The sequence below is a fragment of the Amblyomma americanum genome, chromosome 1 (genome assembly GCF_052857255.1).
Source record: "Amblyomma americanum isolate KBUSLIRL-KWMA chromosome 1, ASM5285725v1, whole genome shotgun sequence".
Taxonomy (NCBI): Eukaryota; Metazoa; Arthropoda; class Arachnida; order Ixodida; family Ixodidae; genus Amblyomma; species Amblyomma americanum.
In genome coordinates this window covers 261,989,210-262,016,849 of record NC_135497.1, presented here as the reverse complement: position 1 = coordinate 262,016,849, position 27,640 = coordinate 261,989,210, and the positions used below count along the sequence as shown (strand labels likewise).

General features: G+C 49.0%; 1 long non-coding RNA gene across 3 annotated transcripts; it reads left to right on the top strand.

Moving 5' to 3' along the window:
* The first annotated feature begins 1,728 nt into the window (after window positions 1–1,728).
* On the top strand, window positions 1,729–27,366 carry LOC144115012 (uncharacterized). 3 transcript variants are annotated; one of them, XR_013311202.1, is made up of 3 exons: window positions 1,729–2,242; window positions 21,547–21,730; window positions 25,849–27,366. It is a non-coding gene; the product is annotated as an uncharacterized LOC144115012 (long non-coding RNA). The 3 variants fall into 3 exon arrangements; XR_013311203.1 differs by lacking the exon at window positions 1,729–2,242 and adding an exon at window positions 16,158–16,303; XR_013311201.1 differs by lacking the exon at window positions 1,729–2,242 and adding an exon at window positions 16,841–16,866.
* The last annotated feature ends 274 nt before the right edge of the window (window positions 27,367–27,640 follow it).

Sequence of the window (27,640 nt, the reverse complement as noted above, 5' to 3'; positions counted from 1 at the left end):
CTGCGAATAATCGAGTTCTACAAGAATCGCTATCTCCATTTATACGTCTTGTAGCTTCTCGAAGGTAATTAATACAACTCAGGCCGCTTGGGAGAGACGGTAGGTGGGCGGGCTCTTTTCCTGCAGCTCCGAAAGCGGTGTGGATCCTGAGCTTGCATGACGCTAAGCTCTCTTATAGCACGTCTTAATTTTTGGAAACAACGTCAACGGCTAAACCCGCGTTCTTCGTTCGAGACCTTCGGCTGCACACGGACCATTCTTGCGTTCGCACTAAGCGGAGTTCTCCTGCGGTAGGAACATGTTCGTTGGGGTTCGAGCATCTCGAACAAGAATTTCAACATTATCTTAAAGCTCATACGGACGGTTCAGTGAATAAGATTAACGTAGTTAGAGCAGCGGCGTTTCACGTATACCATCCTTGAATGCTGGCTGGTCAGCCCGCCTTACCTGTGCTGTGCCCACCACAATAGCTGAGAGCGTTACCCTTGAAGCGGCTGTACGAAAACCTGGGTCATTCTCAGACCCTGACCCGCTATGGTAAAAGACGTACTCGAAATCAGCACTCTAAAGGTTAGATTATGGTTTCTCCCAAGAAAAGTTATGTCTCAGCTCGCTGTGTTTGGAGCATCTGCAGAGCAGAGGATTTTCTATTCATTTTGAGCAGGTTCCTTGAGCAGGTGCCCGTGGCAGCGAGGTGGCTGACAGCCTCACCCATGAAACACTGTTTGCTGAGCCATCGAGAAAATTCCTTCAATATTCCAAAAGGCTCCTTAAAGGTACAGTGGTAAAACATTCCAAATCCCCGTGGCGCCCGCCCAACCACCCCTTTGTGACCAGGGGCCTGAAGAGAATTCAAGCCACCCAACTACACCGCATACGCGCCGGTTATGCTCGTACTGGATCCAGCCTGGATGTATAAGACAGGACTGACGTCGTCTCCGCTGTGTTCATCTTATGGTGTTTTCAGTGGCTTACAACGTTACCTCATGGGTTGACTGATTACGACGCGGAGCGGCGGGTCCTGCTCACCTTCCTCATAGGGTAGGAGCGCCGCATCGTTTACTCGCGTGGGTGCTGGTCAGTTAGGAGGGAGGCTTCCCGCCTTCTCCTACAATTTCTTGAGAGAAACTTTGCCACAGGTCCCACCCAGATACGAAAGGATGAACCCTATCCTCCGGGACGAGGACCAGCTCTACCACTCGTCCTTGGAACTGGACTTCAAATGGTGGCAGTGGCGGTTGAAATCTTTGCTTGGCTACTTGGCTACGTCACAAGACTTTGCCACAAACTCTTCTCTTCAATTTTTTTTTTTTACTGTGTCGCTACGGTGGAGAAGTTGCCGGCAGATTTAACGCCCTGAGGATAATTCCAGTTGTAGGCAGCAACAACCTCAAGCTCGAGGTGTATAAGCAGTTGCTAATTGTGTCGCGGCGACACTGACAAATTTAGCACGGGCCAGATCCTGACCCACTCTTCAGCACGTGCCCAATGCGCTGAGGTTTGCAGTCGCGCCGTTCCACGCTTGTGCACGTCGCGCACGAACCATTACTCATTCTTAGCCACACGCTGGAGCGGAACAGAAGCGCGTGCATGCACGCGCCGGTGCCGCCCACCCGACGCACGTGTACACTCCGCTACGTCAGCGAACAAACCCCGAGACGCGTCCGCGTTTTATTTGTATTCCCCGCAGCCTCTTTCGAGCGGTGATGCCCTCTCCGCTCTCGACCTTGACTCCCGACTCCGCGAACAGGTCCCGACGCCCGATTGTCGGCCGTGGGTGGAAGTATAGTGTAAGCGTCGCGTCTCGACCTTCCCACGGTAGGTCGGGGGAATGGCGGCTCATGTCTGCACGCATTCGCACTTCCGCCGCATCATGGATGGTCGCGTGTAACAGAATTAAAAATGATAAAAAAAAGGACCCGAGTACAGCCCACCGCTCTCTAATCCGACAATGCGCTCGCTTCTCAACTTCTTTCCTTCCGCAGCGCCACTGTTGACGCGCTCTCACACAGCTCTGTGCCGGTAGCGTAGCGCAGCGTGGGTGACGTGACGTCGGGCCGACTGATAGCGGCGACTAACGGCGGGGCGCGCGTCACGGAATCGTCGCGGTTCGCGCGAGTAAACAGGACGCAGTGTTGCCGCGCTGTTGGGCAATAGGCGCACGGCTGGACGAGTGTGCTGCCGCTGACTCGATCGAGCACCGCCCCGTGTTCGTTGTCGCACCAGCGTCGCCGAGAAGCAGGTGAGTCGACTTGTAGCGCGCCGCGCGCGCTGCTCGAGTTGCCGAAGCGCGTGCACTGCGTTCACGGCCGCTGTACACGCACCGCACGCGTGCGCTCTTGCTGCGCTTCCAGTGTTGTAAAGATTAGCTCCAGCACGCCCCAGCGCTCGGCTGCGGTACGGCCGCTCAAAAGGTAGATGTCGGGTACGCGCTGACTTGGTTTTCAAGCTCGGCTGAACCTTTTTCAGTGGCGTGCGCTGAGCACGCGCCTCGTAAAGCATTCTGGAGATGGGCGTGCAGACGGGCGCAGCCTCCTTAATTGCGCTGCAACTGCCATCTCGCTCACTGCGCATGCGCACTGTTAATGCGACGGCCATGATATTCGCAGACCTCACCTGCTCGTCGGCCTTGAGACGGGCACCGAGATCTGCTGCAGTGCGCTTGGTAACGGAGGCTTCCGCGGGTCGGTGTTCGTGCTGGCTCACTGTGTGTGTCGCGTTTAGAACATATGGCTCCTCAGGGAATAAACTCAGTAAGTTTTAGATATATTAACGTCTCTACGACAGTGCAGTAAGGGCAGAAGCCCCCGCACCTAGTTCGCTTAGGTCAAATGTTAAATTTCATGGCCGATTAATTATAGTTACAAACCGATGCTGGTTAACTGTTAAATCAGTCATGCGTGACACATTTAAGTTTTGTTGTTTCCAACCGTTATTGCCATTAAACGCCCGCCAAGCACTGTATTTATCGACGTCCCTCAGGGTAGCGGCTCCGCGGTGAAATTCGTGACGAAATAAACCTCAATGTGGACGCTTGTGTCTGGAGTGAGCGTGCAGGCACCGTTCCGGAGCCACATTTCTCGATCGAAATCTGTCGAGGCGAATGGTTGCCTCAGACCAGGGCGAACAGTCGTTCGACCTGGATGACCCGCCTGCATCAAACGTGCGTGTTGCCTACGTCTTGAGTCAGCTCAGGGTTTGTGACGCATGGACATTTCACAAGCGTGGGCTGTCCATGCGTCGCGAGTTCGTTCTGGTTCATCCGCTTGGGAGGACAAAGCGAATCGGTGACGCCATGCGGTTACGGCCCGAACGCTCTTTGAGCACTGCACGCGGTAACAAAAAAAAAAGTGTGTGTGTGTGTGGGGGGGGGGGGGGGGGAGCGCAGTTTCTTCGTTTAGTCACTGTATGCCTGGCTCGGAGGGCGTCTTCGATTAAAGTACGTTTACAGCGTCATCTGTTTGTAAAATTTAGATACTCAGTATCGAGAGAACTTAAAATCTTGTATGTAAACTACGTTCATGAATGGCGGTAACAAATGCGAATACCTGGCGGGACTTGTTTCACTTGACCTCCAGTGTCATCGTCAGTTGTGCGTCCCTTCTGAAGAAGTGAGCCGGAAACTTTGCACGAGTGATGAACTTAAGCGTCTCGGATGTACAGCGGGACGCGAGATAAAAATCAAATCAGCTTATTGAAACTCGCTTTCTCAAAATTGCTTCTGTGAGAGGGCAGTTACATGTATACGTCTTCCAAAGTGCGTCGCTGATGCCGCCATGGCTGCTAATAAAAATGCTGAGCCTAGCTCAAACTGAGTATCTAAACATGACTGCACTACGATGGAAAGACCAGGGGTCGAATTGCGAACGACCAAATCGCAAACCTGTCACAAACGAATGAATTAGTGCCGCTCCTACTGGTAGATATGTCCCACGGTCAGTGCCGACCAGTGCATTGTGATCGTTTTGTGACCGTTCAGAAATTGTGGCCGTTCCGTAATTTGGCCCAGGTCTTGCCTCTTCTGAAACGCTGCAAGTAACCGCTGACGATGAGTCATCGGCTCGGAGAAGACATCTGATAATGTCTGCCGTGACTATGTTACTTGGCATGAGAGAAGTAAGATTATGATAAATTAAAAAAGAATTAAGTTAATATGCGCACTGTCTGCTAAAGAGTTATTTGCTGTCTGGCTCTGTGTATACGCGGCTACGCCATTTATAGCAGGGATGAACACAAAGCGCCTCTTATACAGGGTGTTTCACCTAAGACGGTAAGCAGTTTTTAAAAATGTTTTTTTTTTGAGTTAGAAGAGTTCTTTTTTCGCATAGCATTGTCAGCGGTGTAGTGCATCAGAATACAGCGAAGACGTGCTATCATCACGCTGGTTAACTAATATTTAATAGTTAACTATTATTACTGTTAGGCTCCTTATATACTGAGAGGCTTGTAGCCTGCCGTAGGTAATATGCATATCAGTTTTTTGGAATATCGAAAATTCTCTCCTTGTCGCCGCTGCAGTGCAAGCAATTTTGGGGCCACACACGGCCGAAAGCGCGCTACAAGAAACAGCGCTAACCACGTCTACGAGCACGCATCACACATCGGCCTGCTTGTCACGTGCTCTCTCGCCGCTCCCAGTCGGGCGCTGCGAAAGGAACACGTGACGGCTTAGCGTAATGAACAGCACAAAATGACCAGGAGTAGGAAAGAAACACACACGAAGCGCTCCGCCTGTTTTTTTCTTCGTCCTGGGCCTTTGGCGCTGTTCATTACGCTGAGCCGTCACGCACTCGCCTAGTTTTCCGTTCACGGAACACACGCACCGCTATGTGACGCACACTCGTAGGCGTGGCTTGGGCTCTTTCTGTCGCACGGTTTCGGTTTCGCCTGTTCGCAGCTACAAAATTGCTTGCGTTGCAGCGGCAACGAGAATGGTATTTTTCGAAATTCCAAAATCTGATGTTGATATTACGTACGATGCACTACAAGTCTCTCAGTTAATAAGGAGCCTAACTCTAATAGTTTAAAAGCTAAGTACTCAATATTAGTGAACCAGCGTGCTGATAGCACTTCTTAACTGTATTCTGCTGCACTATATCTCTGACAGTGCTATGCCGAAAAAAGCGCTGCTCCAACTAAAAAAAAAGGCAGCTTTTTCAAAAGCTGCTGGCAGTCTTAGGAAGCACTCTGTAGCTGTTCGGCTTCTCTGGGGTGAAATGCTTGGTAACTGTGCCTTCGACCACACCTTGTGTTGACGAAAACATCTTGTGCCATGACGCTCCTTGGCAAAAGCTGCCCTTGCGCCACTGAAATTCAGATCACCTTTATCACAACTGACAATGTTCTGTGTGTGGTATCGGTCTCTGTGATAAATTAAGGTACCCTTTGGCGAAATTTTTTGCGCGTAAAGTGAGTAACGGAAAGAAAGAGAAAGAAAGAAGAAAAGAAAGACCCCCCCCCCAAAAAAAAAAGAAAGAAAAAGAAAGAGCCGCCGTCACGACAGCTGGCGTACCCGGAGACGGCGTTGAAGTGTCGGCCGCCTCGTTGTCGCGGTGAAGAAGAACAACCGGCAGCCTGTTTCAACAGAGGTGACTGGGGCTGTCGACGGCGGCCCATAGAGCTAGAGGACGGGAGTCGGATACAACTCAGGAACGAAACGGCACATATCCCTCAAAGGAGGCTCTCCAGCCAATGGCGTCGACCGGTTGTCATCACATCGTGCTTAATCCGCTTGCACCCGCTATAGCGTGTCACCGCGGGAGCTTTCAGATGCAAGGGATTAATTTGAAGCGGATTAGTAGTGACATCACGACAACCGGTGGACGGATCACCGAGTATCGTAACCGTCTGTCCATGTTTAAGTTCGCTTGATTTGCTAATTTACAAAGATAAATTAGCGAATGGTCATTATCTTTAACGCAAAATTTTCATGGAAGAGTTTTAGGGCGTGTTGAGAAATGCCCATTTCGGATTATTTTTTTTTTCAAAGTAATATTAACATTACTTTGAAAAAAAGTCATCTGAAATAGGTAACATAGCTTCTTCACTATGTTTATTTTTGAGCTTAAAATAAAGCTCACAAAGTTTTAAAAAATTGGCCGCGTTACGGTGCTTTTCCGCGTCGCGATGTTTGCTTCCTCAAACGGGATTCGAATTGAGGAACTCGATAACACAAAAGCGCAGTGAATTAACTGGCCGCCGGTTAGAGCAATGGCCCCTCGTTGAGCGCGGACCCTTCATATCGCCAGAATGACGCTATATGGGCGCGGCCGTTTTAGACTACAAGAAATCTGTGCTATGCCGTAAAGCGGTGACGGCATGTTCGCGCGCTCCTGCGTGCTTCATAGAGCACGTTCTCGTTTTTTTAAAGCTCTGCATAACTCAGCTGAAACGCCCTATATAATCTTAACTTGCAGCGCTTTATTAGCGCTGTGAAACTTCCACCAATGTATGAAGCTCATTTGGCGCGTATGACCATCAGTCGCTAGGGTGCTACATGTGCATTTACTTAAGCAGATTTGTGCCTCTGAAGATTACATTTTCAATTGGAGTCCGCTTCTTGTAGACTTTTTTGGACTTGGTTTTGGGCATGAAACTACGAGGTTTCTGTCCTTCGATGGACTTTTTCTTGAGTAAAATCTAGTAGTGGTATGGTGGGCTTCGGCGTCCTAAAGTGCGTTTGAATCAATCTGCTTCCCAGCACAGCCGATACTCGTTCTGTACAAATCGTCGCAGCGGACGGCTCTGAAATGTTCAAATGCGTGGACTTCATTCCGACAGGTTTCGGGTGTTCCCGTCGCCGACGAGGAATACCTGCTGACGGTGCTGCATCGTCGGTAGGAAGCCCCGACATTCAGCTTCGAGGAGCCGCAGCGGGCACAACGTGCGAACGTTGACTCCCTGAGGAGAACAATAGGCCCTTTCAGCGTCGACGCGCTGTCAGTGAGCGGTTCTCTGCGGTCGCATTCCACATTGTCGAGTGGGGAGCTGCCGCGCGCAGCCTGGCCAGCGCCTCCCACCGCGCGCGCACTGCAGCCCTTGCTTGTGATGTGGACAGATTACTGGCGCCGACCGCGTGGTCTCCCCTGTAGAAATCGCCTGGATGCGCGGTGTACAGAATTTTCGCTCTGTGTGTCTCTTGTGAGCGCCCGTTACAGACCGCGGACCGAGTCGTGTCGCCGATTTCGAAATCTGTCTAGTCTTTGTCAGCCTCGACCTTCCTGCCCGAACGTGGTTCGTTTCTAGAGGCTTAAGAGTGTCAGCAACCTCGCGGCAGCATCTGCGACGCCCATCGTGACGCACGCGAGCGCCGCCGCGATGTTAAGGAAAATATTTTTTCTTTACCTTTATTTCTCAGCTGATAGGGCTGCCTTGAAAGTCGGCTGTTATTTTCACATTGCTGTCTCGTGTTGATCGGTTAAACTCCGGAAAAGCTACGGGTTCGCTTGTGAACTGCATTCGAATGACCTTGTCTGACCCCGGACTATGCAGGGCTCGTGCACGCTTATAAAACGGCTTACGTTGGCATAGCGTCTCAGAAAAAAAAAGAGAGAAATCGAGTATATTTACCCTTGCAAGAGACTGAGTAGTGTGCGCTCCCCCGTGAAGAGCAACAGCTATCTTTACTGATTGTCGTGCCTGCACGGGGCCAAGTCCATATTTATCTTGTCATCCCTCAAGTAAACACGCAATAAACACTCCAGTGCTTTACACGTGCAACGACGTTCCTGGGATAGCCGGAGTGAGCGCAAAAGAGAATAAGGATCAGTGCAGCTCCGCCGCACGGTGGTTATCTAGTCTATATAGAATGCGCACCAGATGACACTGTTATACCCCGAATGAGCAGACGCGCAGCGTCTCATAAGAGTGCACGCCATACTGTTTATGAACGACAGTTTTGATACTGTATACTGGCTCTGCAGTGCTTGTTTTTTCAAATGACATCACGATGGCAAAAGCGGAGAACTCATGTTATAAAACGCCAGTGCCTCACGACGATCCTCCGTACTAAGAGTGACAGAATTTTCACAGCATTTAGGAGAATGTCTTTCACATCGCTACCATTTTTTTCAAATTGGCGATTGCATAATGAAAATCAGAGAAAATTAGAGAAAATTACAGGGAATTCAGATTCTCAGAAATGAGAATAACAGAAAATCCTAAGAAAATTACTAAATATTATTCAGAAGTTGCCATGCTTTGTATTCTAAAGTTGCCATGCTTAGGATCTACATTTGACTGCACATGCACGCAGACTTTAAAGGGGTACTGCCGCGATAACAAGAAGTGCGCTGTACCGCCGCGTACGACATTTACAGTGTTTGGGTTCAGAGTAGCAAATATGGATGCCAACGGAAGGAAAGCGAAATTCGGGGCGGCAGATAGTCGGGCGCATCATGTCACCAGGATGGATGATAGGGCTTGCACAAGGCATTCAGTGTTAATGGGAGGCCACTCGGAGAGCCGGTACTCACCTATGGGGAAGAAACGTGTGGAGGCTAACGGAAGGGGTTCGACTCGAAAAATGTTCGATAAGGGTGCAGCCAGGTATGGAAAGAAAAGTGATAGGTGTAACGTTGAGGGGCAGAAAGAGAGCAGAGTGGATGAAGGAAGAAACGCAAGTTAATGACGTCCCAGCCAAAATCAAGAAGCATAAATGTGCATATGAGCAGGGCATTTAATGCGGAGGCAAGATAGCTGATGGTTGTTAAGGGTAACGGACAAGATTCCAAAAGAAGGCAAGCATAGCAGGGGGCGACAGAATGTAGGTTGGCGGATGAGATTAAGAAGTTCGCGGAGATAAGATGACCGCAGCTGGCGCAGGACAAGGTTAAATGGATAGACATGGGGGAGGCCTTTGCCCTGCATTTGGCGAAGTCAGGATGATGATGAGTTGCTCGGACAGGCTCTTCTGAGAAGGGGAATCCGGATTTCCCTTCAAGGATTGCCGAAGGTTAAATGGCCGTTATCGCAAACTTTCCTGTGACCTCTTTTTGCACCAACATAAGGGGCCATTTTCACGTGCGACAAAAGTGCGCCCGAGAACAGCCATTTGTTTTCGACCTCGATAAGCCATATGTAGTCGCGCCTGCAAGTAACGTTTCCTACTGAATCTACCTCCAGAGCTACGTTTCAGTCTGTATGTCTGCGGATGAGCCCGGACTTCTGTTCTCGTGTAACTTACCTGCTCAGTTATCTGCATATGTTCGCGTGCAGAGCTGCGGACGGTCGTTTTGAAGCGTTATCTGGCGTCTCAAGACGAGCTGCATGGGATTTTTGTGGCGCATGGCCGTGTATACTGTCGAATTCATCATCATCACTTATTGGCCCTTAAAGACCACTGGGAGAGGCATTACATAAGGGGGGTGGGGGTGGAACATCGAACACAACAACGTAGGTCAGTGTCAAACATTGTCACAATCAGCAGGATATATACAAAACCTTTAAATAAGCATGAACAAAGTAAGAAAACAGCAACAGTAAAGTAAACAGAGGGAAAACAGAAGCAGGTAAGAATTTCTCCACATCATGTTTTCAAATAGGATGTCAGCAACTGCCGGAACTTAAATGGATCGCGTTCTATTACAATATGGTCTGGTAATAAATTCCATTCTTCAATTGCAAGAGACAGGAATGACTTGTTAAATGCGTTTGAAGAGCCGTGCAGACGTAGAATGCTCGTGGAGTTGAAGAGACGGCGTGATATTCGGAAAGGTGGAAGCAGAAGAGAGTCCCGAAGCGAAGGAAAAACGAAGTATAGCTTATGAAATACTGACAAACGGGCAGTTTTTCGTCTGTGCGTCAGAGGCTCAATGTCAAGCGATAATTTTATATTGGTAACACTGGAGTGGGTGTCGTAGTCGGATGAAATATATCGGGCAGCACGGTTTTGAATGGCTTCTAGGCTATCGATTAGGCAAGCCTGATGTGGATTCCAAATTGGAGAGCCAAATTCTAGTTTGGTTCGGACGAAAGTTTTGTAAGCTAGACTGCGAATAGAGGGAGGGGAGAAGCTGATGTGCCGTCTGATGAAACCAAGTGATTTCGATGCATCAGCTTCAACCTTCGTGATGTGCTCGGACCAGGAGAGCTTGCTGGTGATGTGAGTTCCAATGTAACAGTATGATTCAGCTTGGGAAAGGGTGGTTGAGTACAACGAAAATGCGTAGCGGAGGTTAGTGCGCTTGCGTGTTACCTGCATGTATTTGCACTTAGATACATTCAACTTCATTAGCCATGTCGAACACCAGTCTTCAATTCTGTTTGTCATTTTGGAGCAACAACTGGTCATTGTGTGCGGTTATGCGACGGCACAAGACGCAGTCATCTGCGAAAAGACGAATGCACGATGAAATTCTGGAAGGAAGGTCGTTTATGAAGATTAAAAACAAAAGTGGGCCGAGCACCAAGCCCTGTGGGACACCAGAAAGAAGTTCAGTTGTGGGCGAATGAACATTATCGATAACAGTGAATTGACAACGACCGGATAGAAAACAACGAAACCATGTTAGCATCAGCGGATCAAGACACAAGCTTGAAAGTTTGGCTAAGAGGCGCTGATGAGGCACACGATCGAAAGCTCTCGAGAACTCTAGATATATGACGTCCGTCTGAAATAAAGAATCTAAATTTAGGTGAAGATCGGTTGTGAAATGGAAAAGTTGGGTTTCGCATGAGTAACCGGATCTGAAGCTGTGCTGGTTGGGAAAAAAGAAGCTGTTGGAATCAAGATGAGATGCAACTTATGAATATATTATATGCTTTAGTAGTTTGCAAGCAATGCATGTTAGTGAAATCGGTCGGTAGTTAGAAGAATCAGAACGGTTACCTGCTTTAAAAACCGGTACTACCTTGCTCAGCTTCCAGTCGTCTGGAATTGAGCCGGTAGCAATCGATTGTACGAATATTATTTGCGGAAACTGGCTTGATATGTCCTTGGTGCATTTCAGTATCTTAGATGATATATTATTCGGTCCCGGGGCGCTTGAAACTAAGTTTTTCATACGATTTATGATACCATGTGTAGTGATCATAATGGGCGGCATCTGTGAAAATGGAAACTTAGATAGGGGAGGGATATCTAAGGTCGGTTCATTAGTAAAAATTGAGGAAAAGCAAGAATTCATTACATCACTGCGTTTGTCTGGTGGAACTTCAGAACTGTTATCGCTAACCGATGAGATATTATGTGATGACCTTACGCCGGGAGTTCCAGAATTTTTTTTTTTTGATTGGAGCGAATAATTTCCTGTAGATCCCGATGTTAAAATTTTCTTTTTGAGCATCGCAAAAGTTTTGTGTAATCGCGAAGACAAGAGAAATACCTATCCCAACGCAAGGCGCTAGCCGAACGTTTTGCTGCCCGGAAGAGTCGTTTCTTTTATTTGAAAGTTTTCTGAGGGCGTTAGAAAACCAGGGTCTGCTGGCATCGCCCCGAATGCAAACAAGGGGTACATATCGGTCAACGAGTGATAACAATTTTTCTTTGAAAGGCAGCCAATTTTCATTTACTGTTCTGGAAGTGGAGGACATGTGGGAGTAATGAAAAAACTTGTCCAGCTCGGCGATAATATTGTGAATGTCAGCCTTCTTATAGTCTCGGACATATCTGACTGATGGTTGACGAGCAGATATGGGTAAGGACAGTTTGCAAAATAAGGAGCAATGATCGCTGAAGCCGGGAATGCATGATAATGACTGAATGGATTCAGGGTTCGAAGCAAGAACAAGGTCAAGAGTACTGTTTTGGCGGGTTGGCGTGCCAACTGTTTGAGTAAGATTGAAGGTAAGAACTAAATTAATAAACTCCTTCGATTGGTCACTGTGCGCCGATAATTCGAGCCAGTTAATGTCGGGGAAGTTGAAGTCGCCACAAAGTAAGAACCTCGCGCGGGGAGAGCGGGCCTGAATATCTAGTAGGATTGAATACAGTTAGTTAACAAATGAAATGTCGGCGTCCGGGGCACGATAGCATGCAAATAAAATTATTGTGCTGGAAGGAAATGTTAATTTCAGAGCAACAATCTCATGATTACTGATTAGTAAAACACAGAAAGAGGGCACACTCGACTTTACGAAAACAAGCACACCGCCACCACTCCGCCCCACTCTGTTGCCCCTGTACACCGTGAAAGATCGCACATCGTGTAGCAACTCATCATTCGAGATATCGGAAGTTAACCAGGACTCAGTAAATATTGCTACGCGTCTGTACTGTTATCATTTAGAAAGGCTTCAACAGCGTCTTTCTTCGGCAGATAGCTGTGAATATTGGCTAGAAGAAACACTAAAGTATGATAAGTCGGTGCGAAGTATCTCACGCATGGTGACTTCTTTGTACAGAGCGTTTGTACAGAGTTATTTGTACAGAGCGTCCCACTTGAACATAGAGCCCAGTTTTTGCCAGTCTCATTTTGGCAAAAATTGGGGCTTGAAACCGAAACAAGTTCTATCGGTGCAGAAAGACGGTAACGCAATACAGCGAAAAAAAAGGGCAGTTGGGGGGGGGGGGGGGGGGGACTGCATTGCATGCGGCAGCAGTATTTCGGAGTGTGCTTGCACGTAGCGGCAGGCATTCAGAGCGATCGAGTGCAATCGTTGGACGTGCATGGGTGGAAGGCGCGTGTCTTGTGTAAATAAACAAGCAAGGGGCACGTGTGTGTGTGTGGGAATAAACCACCCACGCTCGGGGCATTGCGGGGGAACGTCCGGCTCGAAAACCACGCAGACGACGTCTGCAGGCTGCCACGTTCACACAAAGCGGAGCGGGTGCGCCCGTGGAAGCCACATTCAGCTATGATGTTTATGTTCGCTGTGGGAAAATACCATGATTTTTGGTTCACTTCGGCCCGTCTTAATATTCTGAAAGGACATCTTTTGGGCTGGCTTGGAGTACAACTTTGTGTGCTACAGACTTTTATCGAACCCCAATGAAAAGTATGTGAATGTTATTCTGAAGATTATTACGGTTTATCACAGGAACTCGTGCTCTGGAAACGGTGGGCTGCTTGTTGCGGTTGACTGCTGATAAACTGAACCAGTGGCGTAAAGCACTAAATTGGGGTCATTTATTAGTCAATCGAGAAAGTATTCTAAAAACGTTTACCTTCTAGCACACTTTGAAAGCCTATTACAGTACTGATATTAAGATGACATGCTGCACAAAATTTGTTCTGTACCGCAACATAACTGTTTGCGTCTGCCGTTATTGACAGCTGTATGGTATCGCTGTATGTACCGTACGGCTTATGTATGGCATGGTATCTATGCACCAGAGTCGACACATGGCGTAGCGCAGTTGGCGAAAAACACTTAGTCGGGAAGGGCAATCGTCTGGTCTAGGCACTTAGAGAATGGGGTCACACATGTTTATTTGAGTCAGACTGTGGAAACGGAAGTGAAGAACGGGGGGGGGGGGGGGGATAGTAAAATGTGTGTAAAAATTTTATCATGCCTTTCAGTTCCTCATAAATGTCATTACTTCTTTGTTGTGTTAGCTCACTGCCTCGTTCCTGCCAGCTTACTGCAAACTCAGTTTTGCACCACACTTGGGCTGGTTACTGTCCTGGTGTCGTCAAAAAAGTCGGGAATTCCATTTTGTCGGAAGGGGTCGGCTAAACCTGCATCCGATTTCTGTACATCACAGGTGCTTGCACCGACCATATTTCGAGGAGTCATGAGCGAACTTTTGGAAGAGCATTCGCACTCTTTTTCCCTCTGTTATGCCTCGTCCACCCTTTATGCAAATTTGTGAACGTGAAGCGCTAGTCGCCTTAGCCCGGCTTTCTTTACTTCAAGCGGTACGTAGGCTCAATGTCGACGCTGTTGCAGCCAGTGACTTAGCCACCTTTTACAGCTAACACGGACAGCCGTTCTCCTGTGGCATGGCGATAAACTGCCAATAAACTGTCTTAAATAAGTTTTTCCTCCTTCCTGTAACCCTGTTTAATATTAAGGGATGGGATTCGAAGATGCTGCATTCAAATGAAAGTTCGGACTGTCCTCTTTCCCAGAGATACGCCGCAGAGGCTCAGTGCCTGTGGCGTTCAGCTGTTGAGAACGAGTACGCCGCTTCGAGCCGTGCCAACGCGGCCATGTTTTGATGGAGTCAATAATGCAAGACCGACTGCGTGCTGAGATTTCAGCGTACGGCGAAAAGCCCCACGTGGACAAAATTCTTCTGGAGCACTACAGTTTAAGTGCTGCTTGGCACTTCAAACTATATCGGTCGGTTGGTAGGTCGGTCGGCACATGCACTTGTGAATAGATCCCCCCCCCCCCCCCCCTCCGCGCCCCATCGGCGTGCAGAGGCCGCACGTCGCGGGGGTGCATCATCAGTGGTTGGGGGCTACATCGAAATGTGATCTGCCATGCATTGCGAAAGACAACATGCCTAACTTTCATACGACTATAGCACCTTTTAATTACATCATTTAAAAAAAAAAAACGAGACAGCCCAGGAGGCAAAACTTGTTGAATAGCTATTTTGAACTTTCTTTCCTGCTCACGTCAGAGTATAGTTGTTGCGAATATTTGGCACACAGGTACAGCTCCCGTCAAAAGTATACAGCCCAAGGGGTTCGCTTCTAAACTGTTGAGCGGAGCTCCCTAGAATATCTAGCAATACAAAGCTTGGGAGGATTGAGGACTCGAAGCCATTTATCCTTCAAGAGATTACGATAGCTGAATATGCATAACCAGGCACGCTGAAGGCCTCGCAAGCGAACCCCTTGGGCTGTATACTTTTGACGGGAGGGGGGGGGGGGGGGGTACATACGCGTGGTCGTGCAGGCCTGGTAACTGCTGCGTGATGGAGCGCGTTGGAGCTGTCTTTCACCGTCACAGAATATAAGAAAGTCCAGCTTTATAGCAGCCACATCAAGCCCGGAAACAATTTTGCAGCTGTTGTTGGAGGGTGTGTAGATTAGAATGGACCGTTTAAAACGTGCTTTGATGTGTATTACTGATGAGTTTGTTGTTCACATGCAGGCGCAGTCAACTTGTGGCATCACTTATGGCAGGGGACCGTAATATGGGCATACTGAAGCGTCCACTCGGTGTTGTAGAATATCGCAACGGCAGATTATTACTGCAGGCATGCGCTTTGGTCGCATCCCTCGCGAATGACACTAGAAGAGTGACGCGGCCGAATGTACGGGTTCCGCGTTGCGCTGGGATTCCCACACATATTGCCCTGCAGCAACGTGCTGCCGACGCGCCCCCCCCCGCCCCCCCTCCTCTAATACACCTTCCCCTGCCCCTTGCAAGTGGTTTTTAAGGGTGTTGCAATACTCCTACTCTTTTCAACTTTCGACACCCGTCACGAAATCGCAACCTTGGGCATGCGGGCGGTCGCTACCAGCTGTTCCGGCGCCATTTCACGAGAGGAAATAAAGAAATAAGTTCAACAGAGGTTTCTGCACTATTTGATCTTTAAGGCCGCGTCATTAACGCTGGCATCTCTGTTCGCTTAGAAGGTACAACCGGCCAAGCTTTGAACAGTATCGCTCGACCATCGACGGACGGAATGAATCGGAGTTATGAGCGTCGCCTTTGAAACGGGGTGGTAGCAGTTGCCACCATGCTTGGCTCACCCCCCTTCCCTCCCTCTCTCTATTTTCTTTAAGCAATCCATCAAACCATTTTTTTTTTGCATTTGTAACGCACGCGCTTATTCTCGCTTGTTTCGCCGCTCCCCACCGTGATAAGGCACTGACAAGCCGAAGCCACCAGGTCGATAGACGTGCGGTACTGTTACAAAATTGTCCAGGTGTACATCGGTTCCAGCAGTGAGACATCATCCCTCGAAGCGGCCGGCTGTCTGTCGCCCTAACCGGAAGGGTCCCGTTTCTCAGTGGGTGCATTTGACGGCGCGCAGCACCTCCGTGAAGCGACCGGGCGGCCGTGGCCGACGCTGAAAAGCACATTCATGGAATATACGCGGCGGAGGCGATTTAGAGACGTGGGCGAGCGGGCTGGCGTGAGCGAGACGACGTTCACGCGGAGCGGCCCCGCGGCCCCGATGGCGCCGCGCTACCCACGCCCGCGGGCGCCATCCGTTCTATTTCCAAACGGGGTCTCCAGTCGCCATCCGAGCCAAGGCGTCTGTCCCGGGGAGGAAAAACAACCAAGCGAGAGCGACTCCGTCACACGTGAGTCAGCGCGAGGCTGTCCTATAGCCGCGCTGCGCCAGCCCGCGTGACGCCTCGCTGGCGCTCCGCGCGCTCTCCGGCGCGGTCCGCTTCACAGCGCTCCTTGTGGTTGCACCACCAAAGGATAACTTTCGCCCTCGGCGCCGGCGGTGGTGAGTACCGTTCCCTGGATTACCGGCCGCTACGCGTCTGACGAATGCCAGCTGACTACATGCGAAGCGGTCCGCAAACTCGCGGACTCGTATGTCGCTAGCGTACGCAAGTGCCGTGGTTTCTCCGACTCGCGGTCCGGCGTTTGCTGTGACAGAGCTGCTTGCGCCAGTTTTATCCTGCTGCCTTCCGTTCGCCCTCTGCTTTTGGCCTGCCGACGTCATTTTGACGTTGGGAAGTTCGTTGAACTCTTTGCTTGCCTAATGAAATAAACCACGAACGCGGCTCGGTGACATCGTCAAAATTACAGCGCTATCCTTGTAGACGCATTCCGTACGCAACGAGCAACGGAAAGTTAGCGCGGTTGTTTTCCTGAATACGAAGGCGGGCCGTTGCGCTCGAGCTCTGCGGTATTGACTTGTGCTTGAGGATAGCGAAAGCCGCTAAACACCTTGTATTTATTATACTTGATCGTGTTTTGTTTAGTTGCTTAATTTTACCGCAATACCACGTGCTGGAAGGCTGCAGTAAACCATGTACAGTATTGGCAGTTGATGTCCCACCCGTGAGTGATATTTTTAAATGTTTAGTTTGTTGGGTATTGTGCTTAAGAGTGACCTTACGTTCGCGGTCAATCGGAGAGAGGGGAGTACGAGTTCCTTGGCACGTTTCTCAACGCATATGAAGTACTCTTTGGTCGTTCTCCTACATTTGAGTAGTTGGTGATTGTGTCGTCCAACTTCGGAGCACACGTAGCTGACCGACTGGTTTTTCTGACCTTCAAAGGGTCGCTCGCGATGGCAAGCCGACTGCAACTTTCCCTTTCCACGACGGCGATGCGTATTTAAAACAGAGAAACGACATATTTGGCAGTGCGCCAGCCGACGCGGGGAAAAAATCGCAGCAAAGGCGGGTTTGGTCCTCAAGGTAAAGTGTCTTTGCATGATCGCGCCATAACGACGTATTCAGTGCGCGCGTTCTGCTAGTCATATTTTAACGGATATGCATCGCATCAAAGTATGTCTTCAGTTGTTTTCGAATGACGTCTAAACTGCATTTATGTAAAGAATAATAGAACAAGCACAAGAATCTCAAGTGGTCTGTTCCTCAGATGCTGCCTTATGGGATCTAACGCCCAGGTTTCAACGTGGAAATGACGCGGACCAAATACGTTCGCTTTTTGTCTTGCGCTGGTTAATGAACCTGCGATACCATTGTACAGCAGAAAGTTGGGCCAGTTGGTTGATATGCATACTGAAGAAGTTGGCGCGGAAAAACTAAGACAAGCGAGACAAACAAAGACGAGCAACTCACTCGTAAGCTCATGGAAGCTTTCCATATGCGCATCAGTGGAGATAGGTGCGTTAGTCAGATTTCCGTCCGCTTGCCTCATAGGGAGTATCTGTTCTTGACCGAATCATTGGGATTCACGGGGTTACATGTGATGTTCATGCCGTTTTTGTTTTGTTCTTGTTGGTTTTCCTATTTATTCGAGCACATGTCTGGAAGAAACCTTTCCGCGCCAACTTCTTCAGTATGAATACCGTTGTATTTGTCCCGTTGCCATCGCTGTCACTAAAGCAGCGAATGAAGCTCCTAACGAGGTACTAGGCCCATAACAGCGAAATATTGATTGTAAACGCAGTCTGTGCGCATTACTCGAGGTGCTACGTTATGTCGTAACTGAACACGCACCAGTTGCCACTTATTCGCAACATTAACTCCCGTAATTGGTGCTTAAATCATTAGTTCGGTGTCTTGTTGTTTTCAGCTATTGCGGTGACGCTTAGGCTGCATTGTTCCCGACTGCGCATGCCAGGAGCGTGATGGCAACTTAAATCCACGTTTCACTGTGTGCCCACTCCGGTCGCTTCACCCTCTCTATCCTGGCCACCCCCGTCTGAATAAGTACGACCAGGTGTGCTGCTCTGGGCTGACTTTTCCAGTTAATGCGGAAACGTTTTTCGCGCCTGTAGTCGAGCGAGTGACTTAATAAAAGAAGACAAGTTTGAATACGCGAGAAAGTGTGGGTTAATTCCAACAGGCGCTTTTAGGAGCGAAACCAAAAAAGTATGGAAGGATAGAAAAGGTGATTCGTACACTATTCTGCTTTTCCCTGCGTGAAACAGTCGTGAATTGCTTAATCAGCTCTTAAATGTTCTTCGTGCGAGCATAAAGTCATGGAAAACTGCATGCTATCGGTGTGCATAGCGGAAATTGATGGTGGACTACGTCATTTCCATATCGGTCAACGTTTGCGATGTGGGTCAGTGCGATGATGCATGGTTCCAGAACTGTTGGCGCAGCCCTCAATGCGTGCGTCATGTGTATTTGCACTACTTTTTTTTCGATCGCTTCCTCACTCAACGCATTGTCCTCCAAATGGACTTCGCTCAAACGGGAATTCCCTGGAAGTTCGCCAACGCGTGGGAGAGCGGTGCGTTTATCTTTAGCTCGTATTGGCCAATTTCCGGCTGTGCGCAGTTTTTCTCACGAAGGGAGGAAAATGCCGAGTAGATAACAAAAAATGTCATGTTCTCTCCTACACGGCGATGGGCCTGTGGGCGCGCAGGTGGGGCATTTCGTGCCGCCCTTGTACACTTGCGGGGTAGACAGTGAAGCCGAGTGTAGCACAGCGTTTTCTTGCTCTGGCGGTTGGGCGCTGAGACACTTAGCATAAAAGGTGTGCGCCCGCGGATCGTGACGTCTTCCTTGCTGCCGAGTTTCCTTGGCGGCGTCGGAGTTTCCCCGAGGCAGGTAGCTCGGAAAGGCCACGTCGGCTCTCTTCCTGCAGATTTGCTGGCTGTTTGTTCTGCGTGTGGAGGTGGCTGCTGAATGAAAATTAGCTGCCTCTCAGTTGCAGCATGTTCTGCACCCACCGTCCGACTTATTTTTCATTAACTGCAAACCTTGCTGCGGAGTAACTGTATGGCAGAGTGACCACGTACCTACGTACTAAAATGCACCAGGACAAGGATTTATCTGGGACACCTCCTGTTGTCCCGGCAGTTTCTGGGGCTAGTTGTGAGCGCTTCTTTCCGGGGAGGGGCGGGGGGGGGGGGGGAGATCTAAAATGCCCTATCGTACCCCGAATATTACGAAAGTGTGCGTGCCTTGGAGCTCAGTGCAGGAATCTGGCATCCATGGGCCGAATATTGTAACAAATATCTCTGAACACCGATTTATTTATTTTAACCTTGACGCTGACGATTTCAGTCGCCAACTAAGGTATAAACGGGGAAGTGACCGACTGGAAACAGAATAAATGGGAGGGAAATTGCCGTTACAAAATGTAGCCAATTTGTGCTACATATTCGCCCCATTGTGCTTCGTTTAGAACGCTGAAATGAGGTTTCGTATTTTCACACCTGAACGTTAAATACACCCACGAGGCTTTATGTTACAAAGCGGCCGAGGTACGGTGCATTGAGTGCCTCCAGACTTGCGTCAGAATTTCCGTGGTCCGGGGATTTTCTGCGTCGTAAGTCTGAATACTTGAGAGGAAGAGATCTGTGATGGAACACCTCACGTGCATGGCTTGTGATCGTGGTCGTAAGTCCGAATGCATGTATTTTTACGGTGAAATCTCAAATGTGGGAATGCGGGTTAACATAGTTATGTACTTGTAGCTTTTTTAAAATCATAGTTTTGTGTGCATGCTTTTGTATGAATGCGTTTACTTATGCACAGGGATGCAAATAGTTCGTACCTTTCCCTACTCTCCTTTCTCCTGTCATTTCCTGCCTTTCATTCTCCTCATCCACCTCCCTAGGTTTCCCGTTAAATTTCCTTCGGCTGCTGTTCAGGTGCCCGCGGCGAACATGTGCCAGTTCCTGTGGCCGGTGTACCTCTTTTTTCTTTCCTTCCTTATTATTTTATGTTAATAGAAGCTGTTTGTCGTCACCATCAACCCACACCCATCTCAACCGCGTTCTGCTTAGAGCTTTAGGTAGAATTCAGCGGGGGAAAAACAAACGAAAAACAAAAATAAGTGGGTAATTTTAGCCTTCGACGTCACCTAAGCGCACAGCTGCTGCTTTCGTTCTCCGCCGTTAATCTCCATAAACATTTCCGTATCGTGCCGCGCTCGCCGAATGCCACAGCTGGGCGCAGCGTTTGCTAGCGCCGGTGCTGTGCCGCGTTCTCCGCGCCGACGCCCGGCGTAGGCCGCGGCGCGCATGCGTGCCGCTGGCGGGAATGCAGCGCGGCCGGCTCGCTTCCGGCACGTGGCTGCTGCTCGGAGCTCACGCGGCCGTGACGGGGCGGCCCATTGTTTCGCGGTCGCCGGGGATCTGCGGCCGCGGGCTGCAGCAGCACAAAAAGAAGCGAATCTCCATGGAAGTAGTGCGTTTGCGCGCTATGGCACAGGGAAACGTATCGCTTTATTTTGCGAGTTCATGTTCGTTCTGCCGAAATAATCCCTACGTTCACTGAAAAATCATCTTTTGTCTCTCCTTTCGCTCTTTTTTTAATGAGAAAACATTACTAGTGTTATTACGAGAAAAGCCGGCGGCGCGTGTGTGCGTGCGTGAGCACGTTCGCGCGCGCATGTGTGCTCGCATACGGTTCAGAAAATCCCAGCGCTGGCAAGCAAAAAGGGTGACGTCATCGAGCGGCCGTATGACGCACATAACAAGCCGAGCACCGCCGCTTCAGACAATCGTATACATGTCGTTCGTATGTATATACCAGCCACTGGCCGACCTCCATGTGGCATCATTCATATGGTGACATTCGTACCAAAATTGTGACGCATCCGATTGTCGTACAGCGTTCCGGGTGGTGTCGTATGATATCTCGTTGCATGTAGCTTACACGTGCTAGTCAAGTTGGAGGCTAGCTTGCGACAGGGATTTCCTGTCGACAGGGATTTCCTGACATTTCCTGTGGATGTATATAATAACGACAAAGCATTCTACTTCAGTGCGGAAATAACAGAATTAGTTCTCGTCTGCAAACAGACTGTTTCCTTTCGTATTGAATGTACATACCTCTACGAGGCTCACAGCAGTGTAAAATGCAGCGAACGAATAAAGGCACGCAAGGGAGGCTGCTCACTGGCGGCCGTAGCCTCGCCTTTCTTAGGTTCCCGGAAAAGAACACAATACATCGCTGGAGCAGATGCGCCTAGGATCGCGACTCCGCGGCATGCGAGCATTCTTTTGTTTCCTGAGCGAGGGAAGAGACGCGTGTGCGAGCAATTAGAGGGGACCCGACGCTTAGCCTGTTCTGCCTACACTTACAGGAAGACAATACAGCAGCCAGTGAGCGAGTCGTGCCTACTGCAGCCTGGTCATGAGCTACCCGCAGCAGAACCCGTACTACCCTCCGCCCCAGCCAGGCTTCCAGGCGCCTCCGCAGGGCTACTATCCGCCTCCTCAGCAGCCGGCGCCCTACTACCCGCCGCCGCAGCCGCAGGCCACCACCGTGTGAGTATGCGCGAGCACCCTTCCTCCGTTCTCCATTGTGCGTGGACGACAGCTGCTCAATAAGGGAGGACAGCTGGCCTACGAAGAAAGTTACTTGCGACTTCATTTGTAGCCGACAACAGTACTATTTCTTTTAACTCCCCCCTTCTTTGCGATAAACACAACGAATTTCTGAAGACATTGCTCGCATTCGACAAGGTTGAAGTGTACAGGAAGGGTCCCTGAAACATTCTTGATGGTCCATTCACGACTTATTTCGGTACAGATGCCCTTCCGTGCCTTCTGTTCGTGTTGGTGGAAAGCCACGGATGATGGCGGGGGCTTGAAACAAGTTACGAAATGGAGCTGTGGAGAAGGAGTGAAACGGTGACTTTCACTGTGGTTTCTGCTGTGTCAGAATGGCTTGCATTGCGTCACTATATGTGTAGTACGACTGTTTGCTTGTCGCATAGAATTCCCAATGCTCACAAATACATGCAAGAAGCGCGTATAGCACCATGGTGGCTGACGATGGAGATAAAGACACATTCTTACGTTGCACGTGCTGGGCTGTTCGCAACCATGGCCGCCTGAGCTGCACGGGCTAAACTGGGTCTGCCACTGCACAGCCTGTGTCAAAAGCTAGGAGCTCCAGGGGTTTGCTTTTGCACCACGCTTTGTGGCCCCTTATGCACGGCCAGCGTTCCAAACCTCCAGAAGGTGACAGGAACTCTCGTCCTCACTCTTCCGAAAGTTAGCACTTCCACGGATGCTACAAAAGGCTCACTAAGCAGACCTCTCGTGCTCGTTACTTCTGACAAAGACTGTGGCCCCAGCACAACAGACAGCGATCGAGCACAAGAAGCGGCAGTAGCGTCCACCCACAGCCAGGCCGAAGGATCAGGCGATAGTGCCAGCTCACGTAATCTTATCAGCTTATCGGTTTTGGGCAGGCCAGCAGCAGTCGCCGGGCGACGTCTCTCCGCGTCACGCCGCTTCCGGCCGCAGTGAAGGGCACATGACACGTTCGCTCACAAGTGGCGTCTGCTCGTGGGCGCGGCTCCATGTGCTCTTCAGTCACCCGGTTCCGGTTTCACGCTCTTGGAGAGCAAGAATTACAATAAAACATTTTGCTGGGCGAGTTGGTTCATTTTGCTCGAGGGGATGCTTGTAGCGCGACAAAGAACACAAGGGACAGAGACGAACGGGACAAGCGCTTGTCCCGTTCGTCTCTGTCCCTTGTGTTCTTTGTCGCGCTACAAGCATCCCCTCGAGCAAGAATTAGTTGCAACGCCGCACAGAAGCATAGATGAAATTCAGATTTTTCAAAATTTAGAAACTGATATGGCTATTACCATTTGCCATTACAAGGACCATTACATTGGCCATTAGAGCAAGGACACCTTGTGCCAAGGCGCTCTTTGGCCATAGATGCCATTGCGCCATAAAAATTCATAGTAATCACCCTCATAACAAGGGCACTAACTGTAGCAGTTTGAAAGTTAGTAGACGCAAGTTAGTGGACGCATAGTAGACGCACCCCTTTCTTTGGCTCGTAGTCTGCTGATAGTGGTAGTGAATACCGTCAGGCTCTCTTTTCCGAATACCTAAAAAATTGCGCAGTAATATGAATTAAAGATCCTACTGTCGAATGCCAGGACTATACTATACCGCACCATACGGGACAAACAGCCAGTGAGAATGTTCCGCGAGGAATCCTGGAAACAACAGAACCACGCCTGGCCATGAAGTGTTTCTGTTCGGTCTGCTATTTTAGCAACTTGTTACTGTTGGGCTTCGCGCTGAATGCTGTAAGCTGTGCAAGAGAGAAGTACAGTCGTGCTCTCTTTGTATGGAATTACGATCCGCTAACCGAGGTATACATGCGGGTTTAAAATAAAGGTTGTTGGCTGTATGGTCTGGAACGCGGGAACAGTGCTAAAGATGCGTTTGTTTTATTTAGAAAATGAGTCGTACAGCATAAAGTATTTATCCCGCCAGCTTACAATTTCTCCCGTTTTTACCAATTCATTTTTTTCCGGAATATTTTGCCTCACGCATTGAACACACCCTCTAAATTTTCAAATTTTTGAAAAAAAAATAACTGTGTTCATTAAGCGAGTAAATACGGCAATAGATTTTAGATAATTTACTTTGTCATTAAAGTATAACACCTGTTTTCTGGCGTTCTCTGACACTGACTCGACTATCTGTTAAGAAACTACTTGTGCGTCAAAAAATCTTGTTCAATACTAAGATTGTCGCTGACAAGCCTGGCGTTATTTCCCTATTTCTTTTAAAGCGCAAGAAGTAAATTTGTTGTACAAAATAATAAAAAAGGCCGCCACCGTCTGGAAGACGTTGAAGTAACGAGCGTTAGCTTTATTGGCCATGCGTAAAAAGAGTCTTACCACTTCCAGCGGGTCCAGTGAAGAAAACTCTGAGCGGTTCGCAGAAGTGACACAACTTTTCCACCTAGCGGAGCGAATGACGCCTAGCGCCATCTAGCAGTGAAATTACGATGCACGTCTACCCGTTGTCGAGGTACACCCCCTCAAGATACGTCCCAAACGGAATTTGCTTCGTTTGGAGGGTCAAAGTGGGCCTAGAATTCGGCGTGCGGTGCGATATGGTAACGCTTTAATTAGTAATTGCATGTATATAATGTTTACCTATTATTTAATTGTGGTTTTATGTCTATACCACAACCCATAGGGTTTTATTTGCCTACCAAATCCGGTGCACAACTGTCCCCGGATGGGTGCCCTTGTTGTCGGGAAATATATATATATATATATATATATATATATAAGCGGGTCGAATGTATACGTATGAAGTAGTCCCGTAACGGGACAGTTTTCCTACCCGTTATAGGATATTTTTGGGGGTGAGGGGAAAAGGAATGGGAGGGCAAAATCAATTTTACTGGCCGCCACCTTGGATTCGAGAAGCCGAAGCTATGCCGCCATTCGTTTCCTGACGTCATACATAGTTCCACACACGGTGGTTTCACCTCTGTCTACCATATTGGACCGTGACGTCATCATTGGCACGCGGCAGGTGGTTGTTTCTGCAATGTTATTGCAGATGGCGTTACAAGTCTCAATGCGAGATGTGCCGTTTTCTAGTTGCTGCCACGGATGGCGCTGTGATCTCAGGGTGGTAGCAGGCCCTACGAAATCTCGAAACGTGATGAGTAAGAGGTAACGCTCTTAAAAAAGCAGGTCTGAGATAGCTTATTAATGACTTACCCTTGACTGGTCGATTATGATGGACTGGCTAAACAGAAATAGTACTCTACGTGGGGTTATTTGTTAGCAGCAACGTATAGGAGCTGTTACCTTTTGTGGCGTGGCACTGGTCACTGTTGCTTACATGCTGAACAGAAAACATGAAAGTGCTAAACAGCAAGTAACAGTAGCTCTTTTACGCAAGAACTGTGAAGGTCGTCAAATGGCGAAGTCCTCCATGCATCTGGCCAGGCATGCTCACTAGAAGTGCTGCCCTCCTCCAGCCTAATCCATACGCCTGCTTTCTGTTGCCACCGATTATAGGTCAAATTCAACAGCTGTAAATTAGGAATTGTGGACTGTAACGTCCGAAAGCGAAGTTAAACCCAAATTCACTCACTAGACGGCTTGCTGCGAGAAATGCGGAAACCTTTACGCTGGACCGTAAGGGCGCCCAATTGAATCACGTTTGTTAGTACTTACTTCAGCCTATTGACCGCAGCCTGGCTTACAGTCGGTCAATCGTCAGTGCCGAAGAGCCCGCAGACTAACCATGTGCCTTTCAACTTTGGTCATAGGAGAAGCTTTTCCGTTGCAACATAACGAAACGATTAAGTGAACCTTGTATACTGTTTGGTTAGCGTTCGCGACTGCTTTATATCGGTGGTGTCGCAGAATTGACCGTCCCAGTGGAATTAATTATGTGTTGCATCAAAGCGTACCCTGAGTACATAGGATGAAGGAGGACGCCGTGCTTTTTTGTTGCTCCGCCTTGATTGAAGTCAGTGATCTGAAGAGGTTCACGAAAAGAATGGAATGAAAGCAGAGAGCTTGAGCAGCCGACTAGAAGCGCTCGGTCCTGTGGAGCAGAATGCTGGCCGACTAAACATCGTGTCCCATTCTTTCCAGGGTCGTGCACGAGAAGAAAAAGGACGACGACTGCTGGAAGAACTGCTGCCTGTGCACACTGTGCATGGCGCTGTGCTGCTGGTGCTGCAGTGACTGAGACGGGGGACTGCGAGCGGACCGTGGTCCCGTCGCCGCGGCCGGCTCTCTCCTTCCCGAAACATAACGGCGCAGCCATGTTTGCTCCCGATCGCCATTGCGCGCGAGTCGCCGGAATGGTGGTGGGGTGGAACGCAGTGTGGCAGCGTCACTTCTGTGTGGGTACCGCGTCTTCTAGCACAGTTTGTCCGGCAAGACTGCGTTCGGACCGGGGCTTCCGTCTACGTTCTGCCTGCTGGCGAGCACCGATGACGACGTCTTTCGACAATTATTCTGTCGTATAAAGTTGTTGTAAGAGCTTACATTCATATGCGCCGAAGGGCAGGAGGTTTTCAAGCGCTCCGTGAGCGAGCCTTATTAATTTTCTGAAAGGTATTCGGAAATGCTTCCCGGCCAATACCGTCCAGTTGCTTGTCAAAGGAAGGGGTTTTGTATAGAATCTGATGGCTGAAATTACTGCTGCATTTTATATTGCGTCACATGTAGTGTTGTCCATGTGTTCTACTTTTTTTACACTGTATATATACAAGCGTGTATGCAAACATATATAAACGGCGACTACTTTTACGTCGGTACTGTTATGAGACTGCCGTGCTTAAGTGTACACGCCATTAAGCTGTTCCTGCACAGAAAACGGTGTTGACTGCTTTACTGTGTTGTAACCCAGCGATTGGCTCCGAGGTAATAACATCCGTCGTGCGCAGTGTTTCCAAGCGGATTGAACTTATTGGTACTACCTTTAGAGCCTCGGATCCCGCCGTCAGTCTTACATTGAAGCGCCTTGCGCGCGCAGTCGTTTGAGCGAATGAAATACGTGAGATATTTCTGTTTGGTTGTGTTTTGAGCGCACTGCCAAAGAAATCTCCCTTTAAAGCTGCATTTAGAGGACAGCAGTGAATGTAAACTACAGCGCCTGTGAAGCCGTAAAGCATCTAACGAATACGTATTGCAGTGACAATCAAAGTAGTATTCCGTCGATATTTGCCGAGTCGAGGATTCCTGTACATAATTTACGGAGACACAGCTGCGGCGTCGTTAGACATTCCAACGCTAGCAGCGTGACGTTAGGTATGACTCCTAGTATCATTATCGTGCATCGGTATTATATGTGAAAGGCAGGAGGGGCAAAAAAGGCAAAATGCCTGGAAAAGAAATTTGCAAAAGGTTCCACTTTTTCATGCACCATGGTACGGGAAAGATGTGCGTACCTCAATAAAATAAACTTATCCAATATGGTTTCATGCACGCGACAAATTATTTCTGAGTGTACAAGATTTGAAGGAGCAAAGAGTGGCGAATGGCTGTAAGAGAAAATGCACTAAGATTAAAATTTGATAATCTGTAGTCACCATTGATGTATCCGCTGTTATATTTTTTATGCGAAGTAATAATAAAACCTTGAATTATGGTAGTTGTGATTAATTTGTAGCAGTTTCCTTGGTGCGTGTTCTGCCTGGAATATGCGTCACGCATAGAACGGCTGTTACTGGCTTTCGTGGCGAATAAGTTCATTCCATTGAAGCACTTGGGCCAAACGAAGACTGAATGCGGGCAGCCGACAAGATCCCATGCGCTTTTGCAGCGGTAATATTTCACAGTCGTCAGCATGCTTGTCTAGAGCACTGGAGAGGTGTGTAGCGCACCAAACAAAGTGAAATCTTGACTTAGGTGCACTATAACTGGTACTGTGCCATTG